At 37.2% G+C, this 26,383-nt stretch overlaps 1 long non-coding RNA gene across 1 annotated transcript in view; it reads right to left on the bottom strand.

Moving 5' to 3' along the window:
• Positions 1-26,383, bottom strand: part of LOC122140749 — a 43,665-nt gene that overhangs the window by 13,687 nt on the left and 3,595 nt on the right. Inside the window, exon 3 of the long non-coding RNA XR_006157326.1 lies at positions 23,324-23,417. This is a non-coding gene — a long non-coding RNA (uncharacterized LOC122140749). The remainder of the gene's footprint in view (positions 1-23,323; positions 23,418-26,383) is intronic.

Raw genomic sequence — 26,383 nt, 5'->3', positions numbered from 1 at the left:
CACTAAAGCTAGCCTATAGTCTTTGGCTCGGACAAAACCTCACTCCTTAAATGTCCCTCTGGGTGCAAAACCATTCCCCTTCCTGAAGTACATCAAAAGCATTAAACGATAAAAACCACACACATTTGTTTTGTTGACACAGAGCAATCCACAAATATCAATATACACAAAAGCCTGTATAAAAATGTACGATACGGATCAATTTAGCTGAGATTAGAAATCTGAAATGTACAAGTGACAAATGACGGAGAGGTATTATCGGAAGAGTGCATAGCGGACGTGCTCGCCGCACTCTTTCCTGCTCTTATCTGGAATTGAGGGTGTGTTTTAAGCATGGCCTCATTACTGTCTGATGGGTTCAGTGACAAAACTAATACAAAGCTGTTTCATACAGACCAAACGCATCCCTGTGAAATTAGGCCCCGGTGCAAATGGTGCGAATGTGTGTGTGTATCACAGAGACAGAGACAGAGAGATTGAGAACATGTGCACTTTTGAGTGTGTATCTGCGTGCGTTCGTGTGTGTGCATGTCCTGGTGTGTTGCAATATGATAAATGTGTTCCACCCCATAATCTATGTGTTTCAAAATATGATGTATGTGAGTATGAACTTTGAATTATTTCCTAAACAGAGGGCCATAAATCTTGTAACTTTGGTAAAGAGTGTGCGTTCTCTCTCTCTCTCTCTCTCTCTCTCTCTCTCTCTCTCTCTCTCTCTCTCTCTCTCTATCTTTTTATTTTGTTGTATGGTTTGTGTTGTCGAGACTGGCCAGCTGCTTAGAGTTACAGAGTGAGACTGACTGCTGATGGGAAACAAACGGCTCTTTCCTGCTCTAAAGGTGGAAAAAAAAGATACACTGGGTGGCAGATCAGACTGTCTGAGATGTTTTGCTTTCACCCGGCACCAAGGTCACGTCAGGCGGCAATCCTTTAACAAAATGAGTGTGTGAGAGTGTGCGTGTGACCTTGGGACTGATGTAGGTGTATTTATGTGTGGTAATCCACCCTAAATGACAGAAAGCCATGTAAGCAGACCTGGCCTGAATATACCTGTGATGTTAAGAGGCTGTTATGCTGCATAATATGAGCCGAATTCTAGCACATGTACTGTATACTTTGCGGGGCATGCAATCCCATAATGCATTGCAAAAAACCTTGCTAAAAGGAAAAGCATCCAAGTAAATGATTAATTCCTTAGAAAGTATCAATAAAGCAGTTTAATCCGATTAAAAACGGACTATTTTATACACTGCTTTGTGTTTTATACTTGTTTGAGAGTCACTTCAGTTTCATCTACTGTAGCAATGTTTTTGATTTTACAGTTCAACAGTGGTGACAAACATACACAAAATGCAATATTACAGTCAACCATAAACCTTTTTTACACTCATTTGTCCTTTGATCAAACTTTCAGGTAATCTGCATAATATAAAATATGTGGTTCATTTTCTTGATATTTTTGTTTTTGTTTTAATGCAAGAAATATTCAACATATATGTCACCACACACACACACACACAAAAAAATTATTATACACCACCTTTCAAAAGTTTGGGGTCTGTAAGATTTTTGTTTTGAAAGAAGTGACCGTTTTATTCCGCAAGGATGCATTAAATTGTTCAAAAAGACATTTACACTGTTACAAAAGATTTCTGTTTCAAATAAAAACTGTTCTCTTGAGCTATCTATTCAAACAAAAACTTGAAATTATATTAATATTCCAATATATATATATATATATATATATATATATATATATATATATATATATATATATTTATTAAGAAGCACAAATTCTAAAATAACATTGATAATAATAAGAAATGTTTCTTGAGCAGAAAATCAGCAGAATGATTTCTGAAGGAACACAAGACACTAAAGTCTGCTGAAAAAATAGATTTGCCATCACAGGAATAAAATACAGTTTTTAAATTGTAAAAATATTTCACAATATTTTTGTAACCTGTGTTTTTTTTTATCAAATAAATGTAACCTTGGTGAGCACTAGAGATTTTATTAGCTCCAAACTTCTGAGCAGTAGTGGTAAATATGTATTTACTTACGTATATTTAGTCACCTTCATTTACTTCCAACCCCATGTAATTAACAATAATATAACACTGAATAATGTAATATTTTTGGCTTGTTTCTCACTTAATTTTGAACTTTTTACAGTATATAAAAAAAAATCCCCATCCACCTTCCTTGTATGGAAAAGTGCAGCATGGGCAACTGCTCCACTTGTGTTTCACAGATGACAATAATATGACATGAGGGTGTGTAAATAATGACCAAATTTTCATTTTTGGATGAACTATTCCTTTAATCTCTCTCTCTCTCTCTCTCTCTCTCTCTCTCTCTCTCTCTCTCGTTGCACACACTCGAGAGTCTGTACAGTCCTGTGGCCCATTTTGTTTGCGCATAACAGCGTGATAACTGTCAACTGAGATAAATATTTAGGTTAAGCATATTTCAGAAGAACTAGAGGAGGGGTTACGTTAAAGGTTTGGACCAGATCAAGCAAAAGGATCTTCAGAACACCCTTAAAACCAAATAAAGCCACTTTAGCATGGCGGGGTGAGTTTAACACCTCCCTTATGCAATATTAAACGTATGTGTGTGTTGATTTAAAATGAGTCTGGGAGTGAATGAGGGGCGAGTGTGTGTGTGTGATCAAACCAGGACGCTCCTGACTTCGCCCTTGTCAACATTCTCTCCCGTCCACCATCATTCATCCCCCCCAGACTGAACCCAAAGAGACCAGCGCAGGCCAGTGCAACTCAGCACATTCCTCCCTCATGAATTTTAATTAAACACGCTGCCTTCCTTTCACTCACTCCTCAAAATAAATGGTCGGAAAATATAAGACATCTGCCCGGGATATATCATTTACATTTCTCTGATGATAAATCACCGGCCGCTGTTTCAGATATCAATTAGATGAGTCGCATTGATTGAATAAATTCAAACTGTCTCGGGCGGCCAGGATGTATGAGGGAGGCCTGCGAGGGGTGTGGCCGTCTTTCCACAGAGGGGAGGGACACTCTGTGTTTGATCTGATTAAGTACTTTTAAATTACATGCACACACACACAAGCACACACAGCGATAGATTGCGTCGGATCTCATTTTTTACAACGGTCACAGCTGTTGTCCAAAGGCACATCCGAGGCACTTCCTGTTAGAGCTGGTTTGAAAAGAATCGGAACAACACTCCAATTTTTCAAAATAGGGCTGTCAATAGATTAAAAACTTCAACCGAATTAAATACATAATTGTTAAATTACAGAATTAAAAGTTATTTAGCAGCAATATTTGCTAGAACCCAAATGAAGATATAACCAGAAAAGCAGTGTATATTGTTTTTTATGCATACATTTTTATGTATGATGTTTAATTGTTTATTGGGGTGGGGAAGATTTTTTAAATGTTTCTTAAAGAAGTCTCTTTTGCTCACGAAGGCTGCATTTATTTGATCACAAATACAGTTAACATTGTAATATTTTACAATTTAAAGTAACTGATTTCTATTTTAATATATTTTAAATTGTAATTTATTCCTGTGATGGCAAAGCTGATTTTCTGTCTTCATTTTCACATGATCCTTCAGAAATCATTTTAATATGCTGATTTGGTGCTCAAGAAACATTTCATATTATTATCAATGTTGAAAACAATGTTGTGCTGCTTAATGTTTTTGTGGAAACAGTGATGCATTTTTTTTCAGGATTCTTTGATGAATAGAAAGTTCAAAAGAGCAGGATTTATTTGAAATAGGAATCCTTTTTGAGATTACAAATGTCACTTTTGATCAATTTAATGTGTCTTTGCTCAAAAAACTGATAAAAATAATAAAGAATTTGCTACATCAATGTGTTCAACTGAAAGATATAGTAATAAAGTTTCCACAATGTAAACAAAACTCTTTTGTTCAAAAAGGTTTTTTATTTGATTGTTATGCTTTACGCAGACAGAACATGAATAATGAAAGATATTTATTGAGGAGAGGAAAAGGAGAACAATGGGACCAGGAGATGATGCAGTCCTGACTCCAAACCTGCATCCATGGGAGTACTAAAGGAAGAGTCCAAAATTAAAACCAGCCAAGTGCCAAACGCATGTAAAAATTGGCTTGAGTGAGTAAATAAATAAAACTCTCCAGTTGGCTGGTAACTTTATTACAAACCGCTACATAATACATTCTCTAACTGAAAGAATAATTATCTGACTCTAGTTGCAGGAAGTTTTAGGAACTATTCAAATCAAAGACATCCTGTCTGCTAAAGAAAACATTCGTCACACGTCTTCTAACTTTTACCTCACGGGAAAATTCACCATCATATGTTCATCAAGCGTGCCTAAAGGTTTTTTTTTGTTTTGTTTTTTCCACACCCTCAGAAATAAAGGTTCAAAAGCTGTCACTGGGCGGTACCTTTTCAAAAGGTACATGTTTGTACCTAAAGGGTCTACCTTAAAGGTGCATATTAGTACTTAAAGTGTGCATATTAGAACCTAATAGGAACAAAAGTGTACCGCCCCAGTGACAGCTTTTGTACCTTTATTTCTGAGAGTGCAAAACTCCATGTGGCAACACATATGTGGAATATTCTTTGCAACCAAAACAAAAAAACTCAGGAACAACATCACAATGTATTGTGGTGCTGCTGGTTGCATGCTTTGCAGCTGGGCTCAAATCAGAGCGAATTTGATCTAATTACTCAATAGGAAAATAAATGTGCGCAAAACTGGTTTAGAGGTATTTATAGTTGGTTGTACCTTTGCTTTTCACTGTAATATGTTACTATAGCTGAGCTGTATAGTCCCAGAAGTGAACTGCTGGCTTGCTGGACCCATTAATTATTGCTATACCAGCTTATATTATGTTACTTGTTTTACTTACTTATTCATCGTCTCTGTATGACTTTGTAATACAACATAAATAAAGTCATCTGAAATGATACAATTTGTGTCAGACCTTACATTACCTCCATATCTGAAATGTGATGCTTTGAGTGGCACCATGTGCTGTTTGTCACAAATTTACAAAGAAAGAGCTAAATAACTGCATTGGCATTAAAACAAAATCTTTCCTACCATTCAAAAGTTTGGAGTCATTCATTTTTTTTTTAAATAATTATAGTACCTTTATTTATCAAATATGTATTCAATTTACAATGTTACAAAAGATGTTTCTTAAGCACCAAATCAGCAAATTATAATGATTTCTAAAGGATCATGTGACACTGAAGACACTGAAAATTCAGCTTTGCCATCACAGGAATAAGTTTCATAAATATGTTAGTACAGAAAATAGTTATAATAATCGTAACTCAATTTTTTTGTATTTTTAATCAAATAAATGCAGCCTTGGTGAGTATAAGAGACTTCTTTCAAAAACAAACATTAAAAAATTCTTACCAACCCAAAAACATTATACGGTGATGTAAATATATACATCAAATAATACAAACTGCAGATTTGTGGCTTAAAACTATTAACAGCTGGTACAATTTTTCAATTCACCCACCATGAACAAGTGAAGCAAAAACATCACATCTTTATCACTGCCCCAATACGATCGTTTTAGTTTCCAGTTGCTACATCTCTATTTAGTTCCACTGGAGTCAGGATACAGTCCTGATTCCACCCCATTTCATGTTATCAGGTCAGTGGGGACTGTAGGAGTAACGGCCAGGTGCTTATTGCTTTATATCTGATGGAACGACAGAAGTCACTACTCCATCTTGGACTAATCGAGTCTCTCTGACACTGCAATCTGAACGGCTCTCACCCCAGACAAACATGCTGGCTAATTAACAGAGGCTTCATTAGGATAGAAAGGAAAAAGTAGAAAGGGGACGGCACTGAATGAGATCCCTTAAGTGATTAACAAACAGGGCAATTCAGTGCGATCCCCGGCACTTACTAAATAGGACACAAGACGACTGAAGTTTAGGACTTTAGTCAAATTTGATCATTTAAAGAGGATTTATGCTGCATTACATACTAAGGTGGATGTGAGACACTCCTCCTCCTAGGCGACCGCAGACTAGATACAATGGCGCTTGGAAAATTATGTGTAAAGAAACAAAATGGCATTTGTTGAACTGAGGAAAGATCAGTCTTAATTTAACATCCAGGTTCTTTTGTTACAAAATGTGGAAACCAAGATTTATTGGTGCATTTTAATTGCTTAAGAGTCTTTGGATACCATACCTGCACCATTCAGAAATGTTGCATTTTTAAATTCCAATTCAGCTCCATAATTTTAATTAAGATAGCAAACAGGATGCAGAATTCCAATTTGAATTTGAACACATGAAAGTCAAATTGAAATAGACCACTTTCTGATCAGCTGTAATTTTTTAAAGTTTGAATGCTGGCTTGACAAAGGCAGGCAGGAATGCATTAGCTGTGTTGAATTTCCTTGAATTGCCATTCAGTAAATTCCTCCACCTGTCATTCCAATTGAAACTCCAAGTCAGCTTCCTGTGGGGTGTGACCAATTCAATTCAAATTCCCACTCATTCATTAAAAGGAAGCCAATCTTCAATTGCGAAGAGTTCGAATGGTGTTCTATTTCACCTCTCCAAGTCTTTACGAGTTGGATAGAACCCAGCATCAGCCTTGTTTTCAGATTCTGAGAGGGTTTCGTTTCTAGTAAAAGCGTATCAATTTGCAAGTCGTCAGTTATATTGATTCGGTTGGCATATCTTGGTCAGCTCTCAGGTATCACAGCAGCACCCGGCGAAGAAGACGCCGCGTTAACCAGTCCATAAGCCTTTTTCAAGAGGACCCAGTAAGACTTAAACAGGTCAGTTTCTGGCGACAGCTGTGTCCAAAGCTTGATTTAAAACGGTCACTTTAGGCGGGAACACATACTGACAGTGTCTGCTTAAACCCTGAGAGCACCTGGCAGCAAATAAACCTTATCCCTTTAAAATGTAAACGCCATCATGTCAGCTGAGGTTGCGCAGTTTTCCTCACAATAAAAAGTGATTTATTCAGTGTTGGGTGGCTGTCAGCGTGTTTCTCCAGGCCTTCGCCGACTCTAATTTATACTTAAATTGCCTCCGAGGAGATACGGCGCAACAAGCCGAGAGACTAGGGGTGTCTGACTGTGCCCCCCGTCGATTCGTCCACCCGAGCCCCCGGCCACACCCCACCCATTTGCCCCTGCCCTCTGCCTGTCTTGGAGGTGAAGAGCTGGAAGAAGGCGTCGTAATGGTCTCATCTCCTAATGCCATTACCATCACTCTGAGGTTAAAGAGATCACTCCCAGGATCAATGATGAGCAGAAGACGCCAGCAGACACCAGTCACAGAGTGGCGAATTAATGCTTTGCCTCCTAATTGATCGAAAAGTGTTGCCAGAAGGTTCAAAGGTATTAAAAAAAATGACTGTTTTGCTAATTTACAGGCGCTGTCAACCGGAGAGAACAGAGGGAGTGGAATAGTGGTGTCTGGGTAATGGGCTAAGGGCAGACTTACGTAGCATGCTAACAGCCCACTGTTGACTAAATGGCTGCTTTTCTGTGAACAGGTCATGAGTCTGTAATTTATGACTTCAATTTTGAAGGTTTCTTCTTCTCTCCATGTATGGTTTTGTCTTAATGACTCGTGAAGGCTGCTACGAAATGCATAAACTTTAACCCTGCCGTTTTTCCAGAGGTAAAGCACCTTCTCTGGTGAAAGAGAAGTTCAGAAATGCTAGCCCGTCATTTTGGGGTCTGTTTAGCTGAATGACCTTGCACTGATTTGGGTTTAAAGAATCACATATAACAAAACTCAAAATAAAGTGAAACAGACAATTACAACTTATGGATATTTAGTTAACAAAAACGTAAAAAGTAGTATAAAATAATAAAATATATTAAATACGCTCTTCTTCTGAACATTCAGGTCATCAAAGAATCCTGAGAAAAACATATATCACGGTTTCTACAAAAATATTATGCAGCATATATGTATGCATAATATATATATATATATATATATATATATATATATATATATATATATATATATATATATATATATATATATATATATATATATATATATATATATATTTTTTTTTTTTTTTTTATTCATATAGTCATATAGAATATATATTTTTTTCATATATATTCTTGATATTTTTTGATCACCGAATCAACATATTAGAATGATTTCTGAAAGATCACGTGACACTGAACACAGGAATAAATTACATTTTAGAATATATTAGAATACAATTAAAAAAATACAATAGTAAAAAAATTGTTAAAAAAAATTAAAAATACAACAGTAATTGTATTTACAATAGTAATAGCAACTGAATAAAAAATACAATAGTAATTGTAATACTATTTCACTATTTTAAATTACTGGGGTTTTTTATATTAATTAATTCACCCTGAATTAATATTTAATTAATAATTAAGTTTTTGGATAATTACATATTTTATAAGACCTTAGCTGTGCTGGTACAGTTCTGATGCTTCACCAACTAAACCAGCCTAAACTAGCCAGGACCAGAATGGTAATTCATGCATTCTGTGCTGCCATCACTGTCATACCAATCATGCAGATATCTTCAGCTTCTTTTATTTTTTCATTTCTAACACCATATAGCATAACCACAGCCCTGGGGGAGAGAGAAATAGAGAAAGACAGATAGACTGGGGGTATTTCTGCTCTTTTCCATTAGCTCATGGTCTTATCCTGCTCCACAGCTGACTGATCAGCAATCAACACCAGTTTGTTTCAATCAGCCACTGCAGCCCTACCTGCTAATTTACTCTATGGCCCGTTAGAGGAAAATTTGTGTGCTTGTGAGTGTGACAGAAGAGAGACAGAAAGACAGCAGGATACTGGTATGATCTCTCATTAGTGGATTCATTACCTAAAAGGCACCTGGATTTAGTGCCCCTGCACCCAATTTGTGAGGTACTAAATCTATTAAAATGCATTTTTTTGATGTATTTTAAACTACCTGTAATTAATTTGTTGGGGAGTAACTAAAAGCAGAAACATTATAAAGGCAGAAAATGGTCCACTCATATAAAAATAAATGGAAGAAATTGTTACACAGATGTAGACCAGATGTAGATCTACAAGAGCCAATCATCTTTTCTCAAAGGCATCATCTGTCGTTTTACTCTTGAATGCACATGTGCATTAGCTGGACCAGCCTGAGAAATCTGAAGACACAATTTACGATACAAAAACAAGACAATTTTATAATACTAAAGAAGCACAATTTATGATACAATAGTTGTCAGATTTTATTCCTGACTTGAAATGGAAATTAATAGATAGGAGCTGTTCCAAGTCATTTTAGTGAATCAGTTCATCCAAAGGGTTCATGTAGATAAATAAATCACTGTTCACATAAATTATTCATCCCCCCCAAAAAAATAAAAAAATGAAAAAAATAAATCAATTTAACCCATGTGTCTTCTTTTTTATTAGTTCACCCAAAAATTCTAATTTGCTGAAAATTTACTGACCCTACAAGGCCATCCAAGCTGAGTTTTTCATCAGAACAGATTTGGAGAAATTCAGCATTACATCACTTGCTCAGCAAATGATCTTCTGCAGTGAATGGATGCCATCAGAATGAAAGTCTAAACAGCTAACAAAATTATCACAATATTTATTATTATTTTTCTGTTTTGTTTTACTCGAGGGAGCAACATTATGGATTTATGGGCTAGTATTTTGGCCAGATGTGAAGTTTTCAAGTTAAAACAAGATGTTAAGGAAGGACTGTGGATTATTGTGATGTTTTTATCATCTGTTTGGATTCTCATTCTGGCGGCACCCATTCACTGCAGAGGATCCATTGTCGAGCAAGTGATGCAATGCTAAATTTCAACCAATCAGTTTCATCTCTGATAGATATATAAGCAATAAATAAATTAGTGGTTTTTAATAAAGTTAAAAGTTGTTTTGCTGTAGTTGCAGAATTCTGACAATTACACATCTACATTAAGATACTGTATCCTTATATACAGTAGTATATACTGTATCCTTATATACAGTAGCATCAATGTAGTTAGCTGTTCTTTCAAAGGAGTACCTTAACTTGATTAGCTTGTGTCCAAGCAGCATCCACAACACCGGTGTTTCAAAACAGGGCATCTCTCTTCCTCCTTCCTTAAATTCCCCATTTAGTCAGATAATGTCACGGCAGAGACAGATGTGGATGCGGCTGGCTTGTATTTAGCCATGCCCTTACGCAAGTGGCGCATGCCGAGCCAAGATGGAGGATGTACAGCATATTCAGATACATTAACAACCTTGTTACCACTGATAAAGGCCTCACATGGCCTGGAATCTTCTCTCAGGCAAGACAAATCTATAAATAGAGTATACACTACATGTGTGAGTGAGAAAGATTAGCTTTCAACGCGTCTGATTTATATACAGCCAGGGCAATCCCTTACAGTGAGGGTACAGCAGTCATCTCTTCATGTCTGTAATTCCCAGCATTGCCTGTGCGTGAAAGCCTCTGATACTCTTTTAGCCCCAAGGTGTAATGTTTGATAATATAACTACTGCTTCTGTCAAAGCGTTTTCTGTGCAAATACATTACAGGCGCCTGGGACTCTAAACATTTATATTAAAGAGCAGAGAATGAGGAAGGAGCGAAGAAAGAAGAGTGGAAAAAATATGCATTGATTAAAAGCCCGAGATAGTCCATCCAATACCGCCCAAAGAACATCAGTTATTTTGCATTCTGACAAGCCGATTGATAACTTCTACACGCGAAGCAGGAATGACAAATGCAGATGGAAAGTGGCTTTGACAAAAACGATAACAGCATCAGTCTCCGGGGGCCACGGAGGTACGCATGCGAGCTGTTTAAAATATTTAATCATTTTATGAAGGCTGCAAGATGTTGTTTGACCCTGGAGGAGCGTGAATGTCACATGGATCAGAAAATTGCAGAGACTTTGAAGTGAGACAAGGAAGGGAGCAGTTCCCGTAATGACTCCTACTTGATGTATTGTAATTTTCACATGTTATTCTGTCTCTATGTCTGGAGGATAAGTAGAATCATCTAATCCTGAACAAGATGAGAGAGAGAGAGAGTATGTGTGCGAAGAGAGAAATTGGGGTGTTTGTGAAGACTGAAATGTTATCAGATCCGAGCATCGGGCCTACAAAATGTTTTGCTTGTCCGTTTTTTCATCTCTGGACAGAAAGCAATAAAAGTGCTGTGTAAAACACCTCAGGGCCGAGGCTGTCGTGTCAAAGGTATCAGGATTTTTAGCATGTTAGCTTTTTTTGCTGCTCACAGCCATGTCCGTTCTTCAGACCTCTCAAAGTGTCATTGATTCGAGTTGTTGTCCTTTTTGACAGCTTGCTTTGTCAAGCGAGCAATTTTTACTTGTGAGTTCCTTTAATGGAGCATTTTAATGCTCTAGCTCTTGTTGCAGTTTTGTCAAAAGTGCATTTACATTTATTTATTTGGCAGACGCTTTTATCCAAAGAAACTTACAGTGCATTTGAGGTATGCATTTTATCAGTACATACTGTATGAACTTAATAGCATGGTGATCATGTCTTTGAAAATATAATAAAATATTATTTAAAAAAAACGCTAATGTAAATTTGGAGTATACAAATGTGAAAAAAAGTGAAATAAATCTTAAATTTTACACACAATGATGCTAATTGTTTAAGTATTTATGTTGCCAGAGCACTGCTGTGCATTTCTGTGCAACAAACAGTAGCTGAATTTGATTTGAATCACTTTTGAATCACAAATCCCCTGAGTGAATGATTCATTGACTTACTCATTAAAACAGTCTTTTTTGATATTGCATAATAGAAAGACAATGTCAGTTGTTACGTAACTGAAAAAATCTGCATTTCTGAACAAATCGCTTGTGTGAATGATTTGATGACACGTTGTGTTCCTTAATGAATCGGAAATGAATGATTCTATGAAAAAGACTTGTCCAAACCTACTGGAGTAACCTGCAGAGAGTGATTACACTGATATGCCAGATATTAAATATAATAATAATAATAACAACAACAACAACAACAACAACAACAACAACAAGTACACACACACACACACACACACACACACACACTTTATATTACAAATAACATAAATCCACACAAACCTTTTATTTTTCCTCACAGTCATTTTATAGCCTCTAAAACAGTCAAAAAGGACCAATGTCCTCTCAACAAGATTCATATAAAATAGTCACATTTTAGCTGTTTTATAGAATGGTTTTCTCCATCCTCCTTAGAGAAAATTTGTAAGATCATTTCACCATTTGGCCATAAATAATCCATGATGGTAATTTTTGTAGAGCAAAATTCGTCTGGTAGAACATTAGCTAATTGGCTTGGCAACATAAACTGTTGCACAGATGAATGGAAATTTCTAGTCTTTAAGTGAACACATGTTTGCTCTCGTCTCCCTCTCTTATTCCAGACTTACTCTCGAGTAATTTCGCAAACACACATCATTGCAACGTTTATTAAATCTGTGTGTTCAAAACCCTGCAGGGCAGGTCGTGCAAAAACATACGAGCTCTGAGGGAATAAGTAGTTCTTCCCCTTCCTCGCCGGTCCCGGTCAGTGTGGGGTTTTTGCAGTTTGTCCAAGGACTCGGCTGGTCTCTGTCCATATGGCTTTTCCACATTCCTGTCAGCAGGGTGCTGCTCATATCAAAGAGTTTCAATCCCATGTCCAGCCAGGGGCCCTGTCCTACTCTGATCATCAACTCTCAATATGCTAGCAAATTAGTCCAACAACATCCGCTATTGCAATCGGCTTACGCTAAATCTGATGTCTGAGAAGCAACTCTGACAATTAAGAGACATTTGTTAATGAAGAAGATTAAAGGGTGATATTAAAGATTTAGAAAGAAGAAAGAGAACGAGCATTTAGGCGTTTCCGAGAGCTGACTGAAGAATGAGAAGTGCACTGTCTTTGCGAGACGTGTTAGATATATGCAGTTTATAAAGATACAAAATGAGAATGACCTACGAGAGACGGAGGGCTGAAAACGAGAAGAGACTAGGACATGTTCGACATCAATGCTTTGAGAGAAAAAAAAGAATGATTTCCATTTTAATGTGTCGATGGTCATGTCCCGAGGACGACTGGAAGACCTACCACAGGCTATCATTCAGGAACAATCTCCTGCGCTGCTACGCCATGTAAATCATTGCACAGGGCTTAAGGATATCTGCAAATAAAGGCTTTCAAAAGAGATTGATAACAGCTAATGTAGCCCTCAGGAATCAAGAGACAAGTCATATGCTATATTTCCTCGCCTGAAGGCCGGGCTATTATTGTACACCCATGCTGCGTATGGAAAAGGCTCAATGCAATTCAACATCCACTTCATTCTCAGCGCCATGTGTTGGTCCAGGCTGTCATAATTGATGTACATTTTATATAAATGCCTTTGGACTATGGTAAAGTGGGGGAAGTGTCGTGGGTTTTGATAGCAGTATGTTTTAGCACTAAAGTCAGACGGAGCCGGATAGCATGCGTGTCCACTGATGCCACACATCCTCTTGAAATGGATAGCAGACATGCCCACATAATTAAACGCATCAGATAAGCTGGGCTATTATGGTAATTAGGAGATGTTATTACTGTGGATGTTGATATGAGATTTGCCTTTAGGCCTGAGTTACCCCCCTCATCCCCCCAAACCCCACCCATGCCCCCCGAATGTGATACACAGACCCACCCTCTGACCCACTTACAGACGCTCAAACTGACAGCACATTCTGATCATTCACATTCACTACTGACTGACTGTGTAGTTTGTTTCAGTGTTAAAACTCTTGTGTAAAACTTTTCATTGTTGAAATACTTTCTTATATCTGAGGTTAATGTCCAATGGACTGAGTTTGGGATAAAAGGAAGCACTTTTTTTTTTTGCTTCAGATTAAGAAAAATAAGCAGGTAATCATACTGTGACTTCATTTCTCATAACTGCAACTCCCAAATGTGACTTTTAATTCTCAAAAATGTTAATTTGTTTCCCATTTTAACTTTATATCCTGTCATCAGTGTTGTTATGATTAACTAAAACTAATGAAATACAGATGAAATAAAATATAAAGGAAAAACAGGAATGGAAATTAGACTTCAGTTAGGCAACTAACTGAAATGAAGAATTTTAAGTTGAAGTAGTAAAATTAATCGCACTAAAATAAAACTATTTATACACAAACACGTGTGTGTGTGTGTGTGTGTGTGTGTGTGTGTGTGTGTGTGTGTGTGTGTGTATATATATATCTATATATCTATATATTTTTATATCTATATATATATATATATATCTATCTATCTATATATATATATATATATATATATATATATATATATATATATATATATATATATATATATATATATATATATATATATACACACACACACATATATAATGAAAACTGAAAAAAAAAACTATAATAGTATATACGTAATACTAAAATAACACTGATTGTCAATGCGACAATATTTCGCAATCACATCATATTATTTCTTTTTTTAAACTTGATTTTTTATTTATTTATTTAATCATTTATTTTTTTACTCTAAGGCAGTAACAAACTTCCACAGGGAAGGGACTACCTTTTGGTTGAACAATGGGTGGGGAGAATATTTAAAAATTTATTTTGATATTCAAATGCCATGATTTCAGTGTTTTTAGTTTTGTAAATAAAAGACTAGGATGATGTTGTTTCATGCGATGTATTGATCAACACAAATTAGGACTGAGTGCTATTTTTTATTGCTCATTTTGCACACAACAGGAGCAGAATGCATTACCTCAATGGTACAGCAAGAAAACAATGCAAAGTTATACTGCAGAGCTTTGTTTAGATCAAGCCCAATCAGCCCATCTTCTTAAATCTGCTGCTTATTAGGAAGCTAAAACACTCAAAGTTTTTTCTCCCCCTGATCTATAACAGATCAGTCCATATGTTAGTTAGCAGCGTCTGCTATGGCACCATCTTCCCTGCATTCTATAAATACCCTGTACTCTCTGTGTGCCAGCGTCCCTCCCCTTGTCGCTCGCAAAGGAAGTGCTGTTCTGTCCACCCAGCCTTGCACTGTGTGCCACTTTGCCTTTCTCTGTGAGTCCTGGCTGCTCTCCCGCCTCACCCACTGTGCCCTTCAAAATGCCAACCCTCTCTCACACCTGCAACGCTGTCACACTGGCACTCGTCAGTCCTTGCAGTCGCCCAGAAGCACTGTGCCCATTCAAACTGAGGGGGTATGTGCCCCATGCGATTCTGGAGTCAAGTGTAGTTTTACATTTATTTTATATATTTATTATAATATTTTAATTATACTATTTTATATGTACAACTGTAATATGGGTAAAAAATATATATTTTTAATATTATATTTTATTATTACATTTTACTATTCAATCATACATTTCTATGTACATAAGAAAATGGGTAAAAAAAAAACAAAGTCATTAATTCAATTTTTAAATTACATTCTACAAATATATATAGATATGTGCCTGATTTTATCAGACAAAACTTTCAGAGGAAAATTATTAGTTTGATCAAAGATGACAAACATATATTTTTCTTCACTTTCATCATTCACAGCCAACCAAGAATGCGTATTAAAGTAAACATCAATTTAATTTAATGCTGACTTTGAAAATTGTCATGGGCATAAAACAGACAAAAACAACCCAGACAAAGGACAAACACCACAACTCCATATCCAGAGAGCTTAAAGTCGTCTGTGAATGATTCACTGAAACAAACATCCAGGTAAAACCTATACAACTGTAATGTTGAATGGCAAGTGGTAAATGCATGTGACATTGGAAGACTATAAGCTCCTTATTGTTAATTCCAACCTGGGCTCGTATTGTTCATTATCATTATTCGACCAGCAGAAGAAAAAAAAAATGGCAGACAGTAAAAACAGAGGGCTGAGACAAGAAGAGGATAGGAATAAATAAATATATAAACCAACAGGAGACGTAAAGATATCGTAGGGAGCAGAAAGTGAGAGACAAAGCATGAATGAAAATTGATTTTTGAGTTTTGTTTGTTTCAATAAAGGCAGCATTACCTCAAAGCTCCGTCTTCAGAAAGACTTCTCAGAACAAAATGTGCTATTAAGACAATAATAGGATTATTATTCCTGTTTGTTTGTTATGGTGGATCAACTAAATCAGGGTTAAAAGAGAGGAGATTAACTCGGCCTCGTTATCGTCGCTTCATGAAATTAGCACCAGACGCAAGACTCATCTGCATATTCATTTATTGTTGTGAGAATCTATCCCTTTAATTAGACATTGAGACGAGATAGGCACTTGTTTTCGATAAACACGCAGTGACAAGCACACATCCCAGCGTCGACTACTGACAGACTTTTTTTTTCATATTCTCTTATTGCATTAAAAAGCATTCACACCACCTATATGAGGTGGCGAGAGAAAGAAGTGGGAGGTGATTTCTTCTTAAGTTGCATCAAAGTTATAAAGCAGACAACATGTACCAGAATGTGAGTCAGTCTCTGGTGTGTGTGTGTGTCTGCACGCATATGCTCATGCAAAACAGGTACCTATACTTGTGTTTACACGCCATTGTACGTACCTGCATGCATTTCTGCAAGGTTTGTTCTAAACAAGCAATTATACAGTCAAATGAAATTGTCATTTGATTTTAATTACCGTGCACAAATTGAGACAGCCCTTGAAGTCAGCTGTGTTTCTTTCCATTTCTGATGATATGTTGTTCAATGTGAGAGGATAATAAGACAGGCTGTTAATTAAAATCCCTCGTTATTGTCAGACAGAGTGACTAAACATTGTCTATACCTTCACTGAGTAATGCTGTTGACACACAATATCACACAGACTAAATGCATTAAATCACACCTGCTGTAATTAGAAGCACTCCACTCATTCACAGCTTAATACATCTGACCTGGGATGAGATTCCTGCTTCTCCAGCGCTAATCAAGGTTGTACAGGTCACACTGTTTACAAAACAGATGATTCTGATTATTAACCAAAACAAAAGGGATTCAAACGGAAGATACTCAAACATCTGTTTCGAACTGCCCAGTAAAACCGTTGACTAACTTAAATGACATTTGCAGTTCACTTTAATTACTGCAATGATGATCAGCCGTTATCGGAGGCATATATTCCAAGAGCAACGAGTTGTTACTGTAGCTATTGCCAAAATGCTACATACTACAGTTACTGTAACAGCTTGGTACAACAGCTTGTCACTGGGGTAGTGCCCTTAAAAGGACAATTTGTACCTCAAAACCACTAAAAGTTGCACATTCACTTTATAGTAGTAATAAAATAGGTATCGTTAAGTTACTACTATGAACTATTAAGGGTTAAAAAAGGTACAAACATGTACCTTTCTCCATAAAAATTTGATAAATCAATATAGGATCATCTTAAAAAGCAGTATGGGATGTAAATATCACAGACTGAAACTTGCTGTCGGAGTGTGTTACGTATAAGTAGCACACTTGCCCACGACACGTATATACGCTGCTGGCTTATGGGGGCCTGGGTTCGAATCTGGCCTACTGCAGGTCATGTACCAGTCTCCTTCCCACATCTCTCTCGCCTGCTTTCCCGTTTCTCTAAACTCTTTTATAAAAAAGACAGGAAACTGTAAGACAAACATTTATTTTTAAGTTTAACATCTCAAGTTCATCATACACAATTCCATCCATACCTAAAGAATTTATATTCATTCATTTAAGAGATGTTTTGATCCAAAGCAACAAAATATAAAGAACACATTTCAAACAATTTCAGATTAAGATAGTGTGTAAATTGCTTTCAGAAATGTTCTAGAATTTTGTAAGCTTAAGTTCACAGCTGCATACTACAGTTGTGTCTCACATGACAAACTATACACTGTGCACTTTTACTATACTTGTAGTATATTTACTCAGTCCTCCAGTGTATGAATTGTAGAAGGTTATTTTGACATCCAGCATGTCTAATAGCCTCTCCCCTTCCGCTATGTAAGGAAAGCTGCTAATGTTGAGTGGACAAAGAGTCCTTTTTTGGTTAAATAAGTGTATCTTCTGCATAAGTGCACTTCTTCATGCTCTCTTTAGTATGAAGACACTACTCGCACTTTTTTTGCATCTATGCCATTTTATAGGCATTGGGACACACTTTTTGATTAACAAAAGCAAATTTAAAGGGCAATATTCTCATCGCATACTCTAACAACCCCTGAAATTATTTTCTGAGAGAACTGAGAAGTGTGCATCTACAAGCAAACGATTCAAATTTAGCCCTGAAAACTATTTAAAAAATGAAGAGACCTCTTAGCAAACCTCTAGTGTGTGCAGCACTACATTAGATTTGCCTTGTTTTATTCCCACTGCTTTACTGCCGCTCTCTCTGTAATGTAATGACCACTTTAGGCTCATTTTGGGATAGGGCTCTGTTCACATGGCTGCACAGAACGGGCTGGTGCAGCATCCCCCCTTCCTTTCCACCTGCTCTCCAGAGAGAAACATCACACACCGACAATCTCACACAACACTCGGCAGACAGAGTGCTGGAACATCAGAAGATGGACAAGATGCCATGCTGTACGTCTTTCGCTTCTATCTTTCTCTCTCTCTCTCGTTACATGCTGTGCCCTGGTGCTGTTGAATGTCTGTCCATCAAACAGATCAAAAAGCTGCTCCCCTGCCCCGCAGCTTCATGGGCAGACTGTTCAAATTAACCCTGTCACTGCCAGGGTTAACAACACAGGAATCTTCTCCCACCTCGGTTAAAATTCATGACACAAACTCATAGTCAAAATGTTTCCAGCACTTTGGCTAATGCTAATTACCAACGATATAAACTTGCGTAATGCTAAAGCAACAACAGTTTAACAGAATAGCTTTTGTAACTCATGATATGTGGTCCACGGCTCCGTCATAAGATATCCCTTTCAGATTTTACTAATCTCCTGGTACACCCAGCTGTGGTAAATTTGGATTGTAAATCCGGATGGTTTGAATGAAGCTTTGAATGCATTTCATGAGTGATTTATGGAAAGATCAGAACACCAATGAGGAGGAGGTCATGTGATCATCACCTGGTCTGTGTCCTCTTATCTTTGCTATGCTTAAAATTATTATGATTAGAGAGAGTTCGGACAACTGACGTATTTGTAACCAAATGTTGCAACCTTGCCCAGCAATAAAAAAAAAAGACACCTTCTTACAGAAACAGGCTTCAGGCATTTTTTCTGAGGCACATAACGTCATCTCTAATGAACCATGCCAAATATAGACAAAACCAAGCAAATCTTTAATGACTACAATGTTTCTTTGTCAGAAAAAATAGAATAGTTTATTATATAAATGTTGCTCTTTTGAATAAATGCCAGCTTGGTTAACCTGAGCAAACATTTTTATAAAATCTTACCGACAACAAACCTTAAAATTTTATTGTATTTAAAAATAATAATAAAAGAGTTATTTTATATAATCCCACCAGAAAATCTAACTGGCTAAACCACAAATTTGATTTTGACTAAGCTGCTGCTGTTGGTTATTGCTGTAGTTGTAAATTATTGCTGCTGCTGCTGCATACAGCGATATGATTCTTTGAGTATTTAAGACATACTGCTGCTGCACAAATAGAATATAAAATAACCCAAATCAGATCTATACAGGTGGAGCTGGGGAAGATGGAGGGTTTCAGAGGACCTCTGAAAGCACGCTGCAAAATACTCAAGTGGATGCTAACCAGCCATTTAAATGTACTGTAAAGCTGAAAAAGCTCATTGGCTGCGTATGCAACATGAAGCAATCAGCTTGTGCCAGTTCGTTTAACGTTGTGAATATCATCAGTTACAGTACGTTAAGACTCATCAGCCTGTGCCATCTTTTCAGGAAAGAACTAGGCATATGTGAAAAAAAGGCATTATTTAGAACATTTATGGAATTTATTTTCTTCACACACTATTAGAAAGATAAGATACTTAAATACCATGTAAAATAAACATGGTAATCCTTTAATACCATGTAAATTTCATGTACCAAAATTTTATTCAGAGTTTTAGGAATTTATTTGTTTTTTTTTATGCATTTGGCAGATGCATTTATCCAAAGTAACTTGCACCACACACATTTTTTATTTTTTTAGTTGATGTATTTCCAGGAAATCAAACAGATGACCTTGGAGTTGCTGGTGCCACACTCTACTGTCTGAGCTGCAGAAATCCTACAGTTCTTAGAGGGGCAAAATGTCAGAAAATGCCCCCATCTGATTGCTCTACACATTTTTAAAAACAAAAACGAACAAAAAACCCTGCTCAGACAGAAGCAATCACATAGCGTACAGTTCAGAAATACATTGACGGACAGATTTCTGCACGAGACATTTGTAAGGACAAAACACTCTTCTAAACTCCCTGTGCCTCAGTATGTCTGTAACACTCACTCTTGGTGGCACATGGCTCTTCTGACATGTTTGATTTGCTGCCTTCCAACACAGTGGTGTGTGTGTGTACAGTATAAATGACAAAAGTGACTCTCCCGGCAGTGCTGTATGGGGAGGAAGGTGAGGATTGCCAGTCCTCGGCTCGTCTCCCAACTGTCTCACCACTGGCAGTTCTGATCACAGAGTGATGACAGCCTATGATTGTCAAAATACGTGTCACTGACTGGCAGCCCCGGCTTTGGCATGTGCTGAAGCTCAATTTTCCCTTTCTTTTTTTATTTTGTCATCTCCCTCTCTGCTTTCTCCGTCATCCATGGGTTTGGTTAACACCAGCCGAATGTGGAAGAAGAAACATACGCAGGTGGGAATTAACTCAGTGTGTGTGTGTGGAAGAAGTCGCTCTCGGTGTCACATGTTCTTGTTGGTGTGTGTGTACGTGTGTGAGGTGACAGGGAACAGCATGGGGACGTGTCAGCCCCGGAGTAGAGACCGTAGTGTCTGAGACAGCTTTCAGATAGAGCTAGATCTCCCTCTCCAACTCCAGAGAGCGACGAGAGAGCATGATTGACAACTTGCCTTGTGGTTGTTGTTTTTCAAAGGGTGTCAATAGAAACAGTAGCAGACCACAAAGAGGTGGAATGAAAGAAGCCTTAAAGGAGTAGATCGCCCAAAAATGAATGTATTGTCATCATTTACTCACCCTCATGCTGTTCCAAACCTGTATGACTTTCTGGGAAACACAAAAGGAAGGATTTTGAAGGATTGTACTGGTCTCTGTTTTCACTGAAAGGGGACCGAAGGTTTCAAAAAGCTTCAAAATGGATACAAAAGCACCATCCACTTGTTAAATCATTACATATCGAATACTGTTTCTGAGTCCAAGTTTCTGCTCCATTTCAAGTGAGAATATGATTTCAACAGCCATTTATAAGGACTATTCATTTATAGCTAAGCTTTTGAAACCACACTGTATACACTTAAAATGTCTGGACTCACGGCATTACATATTTTATCAATTTATAAAACATTAATCTATTTATTATTTGCTTTTGAGACTTTGTTTGCTTTTGGACCTGGATACTGTGACACATGCGTCAGACTTAACCAGATAGAAGTGAAAAAAAGAGCTATCAATATGACTCATGCACTTAAGTACTCTAAAGCCATTCAACAGATTTGTGTGATGAAATTCATCATATACTGAAGATCCTGATGTTCACAATGGCTCTCAAACAAGTCTTTTTAATGAATCATTTGATCAAGTACACAACAAAAAACTGCCTTAATACATGCACCCTTATAATGCAATAATGAGATTTACAGTAGGTAATATTGAAAATAAACTTTACCTCATGCAAATACAATACTTTGATCAAATTGATATGATTAGGCTCAATAATTGTAGCAATATGTGGCATAAGCCGATATGAATCTTGTGGAAATAACCACATTATTTCTGCAAATGTAAACATGTCAATTGTCAATGATCTGTTTATTACCTTTCTGACTTTATTGTCAACAAGTTTATATCTAGCAATTTTGGGTTCATATCTCGCACTTCTGAAAAAAAAAAAAAAAAGAAGTTTATATTTTTTTAATTCTGTGTTGGAAATAAGCTTCCATAGATTTGACTTCAGAAGAACTTGGATTAAAAAAAAAAAACATATTTTGGGTTCCAAAAAAAAAAAAAAAAAAAAAAAAAAATTCATACAGGTTGGAACGACATGATGGTGAATAAATGATGACAGAATTTTCATATTTGGGTGAATTGTTCCTTTAAAGACGACATACTAGCTGTATCACTGCTGATGTACCTTAATAATTATTTATATCAATTTCACCTCATTTTCCTACAAGCAGTAAGCTTCAACGGTTATTATTTTGAGTTACAATGAATTAGGAATCGTTATGTGCTTCACAGTAGGTGCAAACCTCAGGAGACCACGCACTGCATTATCAAAGATAAGACACGTCTTGTAATCGGCCGCCATAGCGTGCTGCAGCTGATACACCCGTCCCATGAGAATCTCGCAAGGGAGATACATTTGATAGGTTGAGTGGTAAAAACAAACCAAAACAGCGTAACCTACCAAAGGTCCATGTCAATTCCGACTGATTCGCGTTGCTTGGCAAGGCATGCTTTTAGCGGAGATGATTAGGAAGTTTGAAGTGACAGCCACCCGATCTATCTGCTCTTCAACTTTCCTATTTATATAGCCATTCATATTCATGAAGGATGAAGCGCCAGTGCATTTAACGTTATTGCAAAGATGAACTTCACCCTCGCTGGCAGCTGACGGGGAGAGATTACTCTGGCCGACTGACAGTCAAGTGGCAGGCTAGCGTGCTAAATCAGAGTACGGACAGCGCCCATGAAAGCGAGGCTCATCTAAAGACTTGTAAAAACGCCTCTTCACTTCACTTTGGGCATTAAGTGGATTGTTTGCCTGATAATACATCTCGTACAGAAGTGTACAACCGAGCAGGCCCGTTAAAGTAGCGGAGAGAGTCGCACCGCCCGATACCACTTTAATGGGCTTTGCCGCTTGACGTGCACGGTGTACTGTGGTAAAACTTGCGTGCGGCGATGATGGTAATGTTCTTACGTGTGTTAAGCTTGAGTGTGGGTGAGAAATGTACTCTTCACAAGCAAGAAGGCAGTTAACCTTTAAACAGATGGATAATTCCAAACAGCACTGTAAAATTAATAGACTCTAAACATTGCCGCTCAAAGCAGCCAGTCATGTCATTCCAAGCATTCATACATCATTCCAAGCAAGCATCTGTCTGTGACAGTTATGGGACGTGTGCTTTTGAGGAATAAAAATTGCTAACGGTGAAAATGTTTATGAATCTCAAGTACATGCCGGGCATACCTGAGTATGAATAGAGCCATCACGGCGCTGAGCGATGCTCCGTTCAAGTCATGGGGAACGCGGGGAAGGATTCTCAAAGCACTGCCATGGATGACTGCATGGACAGGAAAGAGGACGATTACTTAGCCAGAAATGAAAAAAAGTTCATAAACATACCCAAAATGGGTCACATTTTGCATTATATATAAATATATACCCAAGTGGCATTTGCTATCAAGGTGTTTGCAATTCAGTAGAAAGAACTGACTCATTTGCTTGGGAATCTGACTTTGTCACACCGTTTGTGATTCACTAAAATATAAGGGGTTATAAGTGCATTTACCTCGGGGATCAGACTAGTCATGATGTATGTTTTAAATTCACTAAAGTACCAGCACGCAATAGAGTCCTTTGCTCAGGAATCGGACTTCACTAGTCGAGCTGTTTGTGATTGGTTTACTTCAAAGAACCGTCCGGTAAAAGTCTTTTGCTCAGGAATTGGACTTCATTGGTTGCACTGACAGTTTGTGATTCACTGAAAGAACCGGATTGTGAGAGTCATTAGTTTGGGAATTGGTTGAGCTGTTTTGGGGTCATTAAAGGAAATAAGCATATAAGGCTCTTTTCCTAGAGAATCAGATTTATAAAGTCTGTATTTTATAAGAACTGTAAAGGAAACATAAAACTAACATTTACGTAGTTACATGACATATGCATTTCAAATTACTTTTATGCAAAGTTCACCTCAAGTTCACAAGTTTCCTAGCAGAGTAACCACAGGTGTACTGTAAATGTAGTTTATCATATTACCTATGCAAATGATCCACTGACAGCTTTTGATAATCAGTGTCCAAAATGTTCTATAATTTGAAACCAGGCAAACTACTTTCTATGGACTGTTTTGACTGAAATGTGTTTGTGGCATAGTCTGATTATTTAAAAAATGTAGCTTGGTTTATATTAACTCATGTTTTGTGGCTTTAATGAGAGAAAGTCCTCTCAGTCATGTTCCAAAATTTTGTGCAAAACCTTCACAGAAGATTGAAAGCTGTTATTGCCACAAAGAGAGATTTTAAAAAGAAAAGTTCTACAAGCACGTACAGTGTAGTGTTCAGATGTGCACATACACTTTTGGCCATATAATGTAGTTCAAATTAATAGGATACTGAAAAACATAGCTGGCGACATTGAACATCCACGGAGGAGAATTATCTTAGGCATCATAAACCTTTATGACCATCCCGAGCTGATGTGAGCTGCCTAAAGAATCACTTCTATACTAGCTTGTCCAAGTAAATTCCACTCAGCACCACTGGCGTGACATTAGCCCATTCCCTGCGAAGCTAACTACCGTTTAACAGATTGACTCCATACACTGCGTCAAACACAACCCGGGGCCAATTTAGTAAGTTAAAGTAATCAATGAGCTCAGTTGGCCCAATATGCAGGATTTCCCCATCGGTTCAGCCTTGTCAACCCCACTGCGGTCAGAGCAGGACCCCCAGCTGCCCCAATAAGCCCCTCAGCCTGCCTAATCTTGTTATTACAGCTAAGATAAGGATTAACGCCTCTGCAGGGGAGGCAGCCGTCAATATGACCTCTGATATGCATAATGCATGGATGGACTGATGGATGAGGCCTGTGAAATACCTACAGAGCAGTACTGCTGCATATATTAACACTGAACTGGAAAACAGGAATAGTAACTTTGACCTTTGATCGATTGTGCATGGATGCAACTTGAAAGGTAATGTACTGTTCGTAAAAGCAGGACTCTGGTTTCTTGCGAAGACATGACTCAAGTACAATTGAGTTTGATTGTCGGTAATAGAATTATGGATCACTCATGATGGGTCCCAGTCGGGCACCGGAGTAGTTGCTTTTCTCCCTCCATTCTCACTGAGCTTCCGCCAAGGGGTCAAGGTTTTGTAGGTTAGCATAGCCATGTTAGCCCATTCTGGTGGATACCGCACCTACAGACCTACCATCTGTAAGCAAAAGCATCTTTCTCCACAGACAGCCATTCATAATTAGCCCCGTATTATGACAAATATGTTTGTCAAGGAATATATATATATAATTTTTTTTTTGTTCTTTTTTGTAGTATAGTGGTGGATGTTTTTAAGCAGGCCCCCGCATCAGCTAAGGACGGCCCTGGTGACAAGCGACAGTCTTTATGAATGAGTCATCAAATTTACTTCATACAAACTATTGGTTCCTTCAGGAACAAAACGTGAAAAGCCCTCCCTCCAAAAACACTGATTCATTAAGCAACCAAATAATAGGATGTCTTTATGAGTGAGTCATTTATTCAAATGATTCATTCAAAAAAGTCATAACTGTTTAATTCATTGTTTTTAAACGGTTTACTTGCTAGGGAAAAGGTCATCAGAAATATTGAGTCTAAAATGTACTGTAATAGTGTAAGTTACTCACTATTATTTTTTTTTTCTTACTGTGTGAGAAAAAGCATGATATTATGCAAAATTAAATAACTGGCATTTATTTTCCTACTGAATTCTTAAAATAATACCTGGGAAACTTGTGTCAAGTTTATCTTTTTTCCACACATTACTATTAGAGTAATTATACTATATATACTATAGAGTAATATAAACCTAAGGAGTATGGAAGCAGATTAGTCTCAAATATAATTCACACAAAAAACACGATTCACACATGCGTAGACAATTTCACATGCATGAAACCTAATTCACGTACACACAAAAAAAAATTCACGTGCGTGAAAAAAAATATATATTCACAAAAAGCCATTCACATGCGCAAAATAAAATTTTATATTCATAAAATACATTTCACAAATGCAAAACACAATTCGTAGATATACAACTGTGCACAAAAACCTTTGAATGTTTAAAATGTACGAGTGTCTGAATGTACAAATCGTCATTTACTACATTCGCTTTTTGTGAATATATATTTTTTTTTCACCCACGTGAATTTTTTTTGTGTGTACGTGAATTAGGTTTCATGCATGTGAAATTGTCTACGCATGTGTGAATCGTGTTTTTTGCGTGAATTATATTTGAGACTAATCTGCTTCCATAAAGGAGAGATCAT

Source organism: Cyprinus carpio, chromosome B19 (genome assembly GCF_018340385.1).
Source record: "Cyprinus carpio isolate SPL01 chromosome B19, ASM1834038v1, whole genome shotgun sequence".
Lineage (NCBI taxonomy): Eukaryota > Metazoa > Chordata > Actinopteri > Cypriniformes > Cyprinidae > Cyprinus > Cyprinus carpio.
The sequence above is the reverse complement of the archived record's forward strand: the minus strand, read 5'-3'. Positions and strand labels throughout refer to the sequence as shown.